Below are 6,000 nucleotides of genomic sequence, written 5' to 3' on the forward strand. Positions count from 1 at the left end.
TTTCGTGAAGAAAAGAAAAGCAAATTGTTTGTGTCAGGATTTGTGCTGCAGGGAGAGAGAACAGGAATTATTTGAAGATCTGCATTGGGATGACAGCCATAGTTTTCAATTAAATTTCATTCAATTGAAAGTCAAGGCAGTTATTTGCAGCAAAAGTCTTTTTTTTGAAGTCACGCCCCACTTTTTTGCCCCCTCCTTCTCCCTGCGTTTGCCTTCCTATGAAGGTATCCGAATGCTTAACCCACACGGTTGGTGGTTTGCTGTGACGCCACTAGCCGCCCTCCCCGCCGTACCAATTGAACCATCTTTGAATTTAGCTCAGCTAAAATTGTTGCCACCCTTGAACCGAACTCACATCAACGGATGGGATTTTCCAACACGCCCAAATTGGAAAACCCCACCAGAGATCAACGGACCTTTGCATGGTCTGCCCCGTTGCCTGCTACGATCCCCGTGGTGGGCGGCACAGTGGCGCAGTGATTAGCACTGCAGCCTAACAGCACCAGGGACCCGGGTTTGATTCCCGGCCTGGGGTCGTTGTCTGTGTGGAGTTTGCACGTTCTCCCTGTGTCTGTGTGGGTTTCCCCCGGGTGCTCTGGTTTCCTCCCACACTCCACAAAGATGTGCTGGTTAGGTGCATTGGCCGTCCATGCTAAATTGCCCCTTTGTATCCCGGGATGCATAGGTTAGAGGGATTAGCGGGGTAAATATGTGGGGTTGGGGGATAGGCCAGGGTGGGATTGTTGCTCAGTGTCGACTCGATGGGCCAAATGGCTTCCTGCATTGCTGGGATTCTATGACATTCTATAACGGAAGAATTTACCCCCCGAATCTCATTTGTCTGTCACTCCCTATACTCGCTGATCTAAATTTGTTTCTTGTCTGGCAACATCTCAATTTTTAAAATTCTCATCCTTGCTTTCGTCCTCCAAACTCCTGTCTTGAACTCCTTCAGTCCTGGGATCTTCGTATTCCTGCAATTCCTTTTGGTTTGATTCATTATTGTCACATGTATTAGTAAACAGTGAAAAATATTGCTTCTTGTGCTACACAGACAAAGCATACCGTTCATAGAGAAGGAAAGGGTGCAGAATGTAGTGTTACAGACATAGGTAGGGTGTAGTGAAAGATCAACTTAATGCGAGGTAGGTCCATTCAAAAATCTGATGGTAGCAGGGAAAAGTTGTTCTTGAGTCGATTGGCACGTGACTTCAGATTTTGTATCTTTTTCCTGATGGAAAAAGGTGGAAGAGAGAATGTCCAGGGTGTGTGGCGCCCTTGATTATGCTGGCTGTTTTGCTGAGATAACGGGAAGTGTAGACAGAGTCAGTGGATGGGAGATTAGTTTGTGTGATGGATTGGGCTACATTCACGATCTTTTGTAGTTTCTTGCGGTCTTGGGCAGAGCAGGAGACATACTAAGCTGTGATACAACCAGAAAGGATGCTTTCTATAATGCATCTGCAAAAGTTGGTGAGAGTCGTAGTGCGTCCTTGATTATTGCCATTTCCCTGCTCACAACAGCTAAGGGTCCTAACCTTTGAAATTCTGTTCTGAACCATCGCCTCTCGCTCTTCTTAAAACCCACATTAAAACCTCTTAGACCAAGTTTTTGTTTATGGGTGGGATTTTGCAGCCATGCTTACCCCAAGGCTGGAAAATTCTGCCTGATGTCAACGGACCTTTGCATAGCCTGCGTCTCGCCCGCTACAATTCTCATGGTGGGCGAGATGGGAAAATTCCAGTTTGTATGTCTTAAACTGCCCTTGAATAAGGATAGAAATAGTGTTGAGTGCATCTGCGAAGAGAGGGAAAATCAGGGTTAACATTTCAGTCAGTGACTAATTTCATCAGATCTGGAAAAAGTTAGAGACCTTGCCAGGTTTTAAGAAAGTATTGAGGCAGAGATAGTGGAGATGGGAGAAAAGAGTACAGGGCAAAGTCTGTGATGGTGGAGAGCAGGAGAGACTAAGCGAGTGAAGGGATAAATAGTGCTGGCAAATGGCAATGGTAATGCTACAAGTAAAGAAACAAAAGATATGTCTAAAGATGGCGTAAATTTAAAAAAGGATAATTTGGGGCAGCACAGTGGTCAGCACTGCTGCCTCACAGCACCAAGGACCTGGGTTCGATTCCCAGCCTTGGGTCACTGTCTGTGTGGTGTGCACATTCTCCCTGTGTCTGCATGGGTTTCCTCCGGTTACTCTGGTTTCCTCCCATGGTCCAGAGACGTGTGGGAGAGGTTGATTGGCCATGATAAATTGCCCTTTAATGACAGGGGGATTAGGAGGGTAAATACGAGGGGTTACGGGGATAGGACAGGACCTTGGTGGGATTGTAGTTGGTGCAGGCTCGATGGGTCAAATGGCCTCCTCCTGCACTGTAGATTATATGATTCTAAGAGCGTCAGCACTCGACTGAGGAAATGGGGGAAAGAGGTTTTGATCTGAAATTGTTGAACTCAGTATTGAATCTGGAAGGCTCATTGTAAACTGCGTACTTGAAAGAGGCTGTGTTATCCTCCCAACTTCCCTTAAGCTTCATTCGAAGACAGATATGTCACACCCTTTCCTGCTTTTCCTGCCTCAGTATTTATTTAAAATCTGTTAGCTTCCCTCATCATTTCCAGTTCTGATGAAAATTGAACGAAAAACCTTTATTCTGTTTCCTCTTCCAGCGATGTTGCCTCATTTGCTGAGTATTTTCATTATTTTCTGTTTCCATTTCAGATTACCGACATCTTCTAATATCTCCTTAGGCCAAATTTATGTGATGCTTGTGTGAAGCGCCTTAGGATAGTTATAATGTTAAAGATGTGATATAAGTGCAAGTTATCACTCCAATAGCATTTCTTGCCTGTGTGTACCTGTCTTGTTTAACTTCTTGTCATAATATTTGGCCTTGAATTTATGTTAACTAAAACTGCGTGTATAAATATTTAGAATGGAAATCGGTATGTAAACATTTCCTGTAACATTGTTGTTGCATGATGTAGGTGGCATGATGGCACAACGGTTAGCACTGCTGCCTCTCAGTGTCAAGGACCCAGGTTCGATTCCCGGCTTGGGTCACTGTCTGTGTGGAGCCTGCATGTTCTCCCTGTGTCTACGTGGTTTCATCTGAGTGCTCTGATTTCTTCCCACAGTCCAAAAGATGTGTTGGTTAGATGCATTGGCCATGCTAAATTTTCCCTCTGTGTACCTGAACAGGCGCCAGAGTGTGGCAACGAGAGGATTTTCGCAGTAACTGGATTGCAGTGTTAATGTAAGCCTACTTGTGACACTAATAAATAAACTTTAAAACTAATAAAAACTTGCAAGCAGCAGCCAATAAGTAAAGCTCTGGAGTGACTTTTCTAAAGGGTATCTCAAACCTGTCCCCATTATTATATGCAAATGCCAATAATAATTACCTGTCCGTGGGCATTTAACTAATAGAAGTATTAGTTTTTTTTGACATTCACTAGTGTCTAATTGATTTCCCCATTCTTATCTCTTCCCATTGATCCAGGTAGACTGGACACGAGCTGTGGTTGACAAGGTAGGTAGGTGATCTTGCATCTCAAAACCTCCAGCAGTACTGCTCTGAATCTTGCAGGGGAAGGTTGGATTGCTGATTTTGTTTGTTTATCATTCCTTCATTCAATGACTTGTTTCAACTAACAATGGAAATCCGAAATGGGGTGAAAATGACATCTGTGCCAAGAGGAACCTAACTGTTCATTCATCAACAGTAACATTGATAATCAATTGCATAATCCTAAAGGTTATCAAATTAAAAATTAAATTAGGCTTGTAATAAGCAGTGAAGCCAAGGGTGAATCCTAATCATTCAATCACTACAGTGCAGAATAGGCCAATTGGCCTGTTGATCAGAATTTTACCACGCTGCACGCTGCAAGAATCGGAATGGGCGAGGGGTGGAATACAAAAAGGTCTGTTGACCTTGAGCAGGATTTTATGCTTTCAGTACGAGCAATGCTGTGAAATACCACCCATTGAGTCTGTACTGACTCTCTGATGGAGTATCTCACCCAGGCCCTCTTCGCCGCCCTTTTCCCTGTAATTTACCATCTAACATATACATCTTGGGACACTGAGGGGCAATTGAGCACAGCCAATCTACCTTAACCCGTACATCTTTGGACATTAAGGGGCAATTTAGCATGGCCAATTCACCTAACCTGCACATCTTTGGACTGTGTGAAGAAACTGGAACACCCGGAGGAAACCCACGAAGACACGGGGAGAACGTGCAAACTCCATACAGACAGTGACCCAAGGCTGGAAATCGAACCCAGGTTCCTGGTGCTGTGAGGCAGCAGTGCTAACCACTGAACAAAGAACAATACAGCACAGGAACGGGCCCTTCGGCCCTCCAAGCCTGCACCAATCTTGTTCCTAACTAGACCATCCGTTTGTATCCCTCTATTCCCAGTCTGTTCATGTGCTTCCTTGTTAACCCTGTTTTTCCCTTCACGGATGCAGACAATACTATTTCCAGCATTTTCTGTCCTTATTTAAGGGCGGTTTAAGGCATATAAATTGGAATTTTCCCATCTCGCCCGCCACAAGAATTGCAAAAATCCGTTGACAGCAGACAGGATTTTCCAGCCTCGGGGCGAGCACGGCTGCAAAATCCTGCCTGTAAACAAAAATTTGGTCTAAGAGGTTTTAAGGTGGGTTTTACTGTGCTGATTTTAGATGGTAAGATAGTGACAGAGACTTTAGCCAAACCTAGTTGAACATCTAACATCAGGATAATCTTGTATTGCCTAAAAGTGTGGAAGTGATCTGAACTGGATGTCCTTTTTCACATCCGTCATCACTTTCTTCCACTTTTGCAACATTTTTTTGTATCTAACTGGTCCTAATCTCTTCCAAAACTGTTTTTCATGTCTTCATCACTTTTAGGCTTGTTTCCTGTAGATAACCCCCAGCTAGCAATCCACATTCCACAAATCTCAACTCATTGTGAATGGCACAGTCCAAGTGTGAAAGGCATAGAGTGGAATCACCACAGTGCAGAAGGAGGCCATTGGGCCCATTGAGTTTACACTGTCAACAATCCCACCTAGGACCTATCCCCATAACCCCATGTATTTATCCTGTTAATGTCCTTGACACTAAGGGGAATTTAGAATGGCCAATCAACCTAACCCACACATCTTGGACTGTGGGACGAAACCAGAGCACCCGGAAGAAACCCACACAGACATGGGGAGAACGTGCAAACTCTTTTTCACTGGCGATTATTCTCCACCTTAAAATTGCCACTTGAGAAGGTAATGGTGAGCTGCCTTCTCGAATTACAGCCCATGTGGTGTAGATACTCTTATGTAGCAAATTCCAGGATTTTTAAAAGTTTAATGTTTATTTACTATTGTCACAAGTAGGTTTACATTAATAGAATTGTAGAATCCTACAGGCAGAAGGAGGCATTTACCTTAGCTAGTCCTCAGATACTAAGGGGCAATTTAGAATGGCCAATCTACCTTAACCTGTACATCTTTGGATACTAAGGGGCAATTTATCATGGCCAATCCACCTAACCTGCATATCTTTGGATTGTGGGAGGAAACCAGAGCACCTGGATGAAACCCACATAGACACAGGGAGAATGTCCAGACTGCACAGACAGTGACCTAAGCTAGGAATCGAACCTGGGCCCCTGGTGCTGTGAGGCAGCAGTGCTAACCACTGTGCCAACATGCTGCCGCCTACCGCAGTGAAGTTAATTCAGCCCAACAATAAAAAAGCAACAGCGATGTATTTCTAGATAAGGACGGTGAGGACCTCGGCATGGAAGTTGCAAGTGGCAGTGTTTCTAGGTGTCTTTGATGCAAATGCAGACCCTTTGAAGATGGAAAAGATTTTCATAATGCACTGGGAGAAGTGTACTATATTTTGGATCTTTCCAGAATCCCAGCATGATAGAGAATAAGCATTATCTAGATGATATTTATAGCTTCTGACAATCAATCATTTTAAGACAATCATT

The sequence above is a fragment of the Carcharhinus amblyrhynchos genome, chromosome 35 (genome assembly GCF_965287045.1).
Source record: "Carcharhinus amblyrhynchos chromosome 35, sCarAmb.v2.hapA, whole genome shotgun sequence".
NCBI lineage: Eukaryota > Metazoa > Chordata > Chondrichthyes > Carcharhiniformes > Carcharhinidae > Carcharhinus > Carcharhinus amblyrhynchos.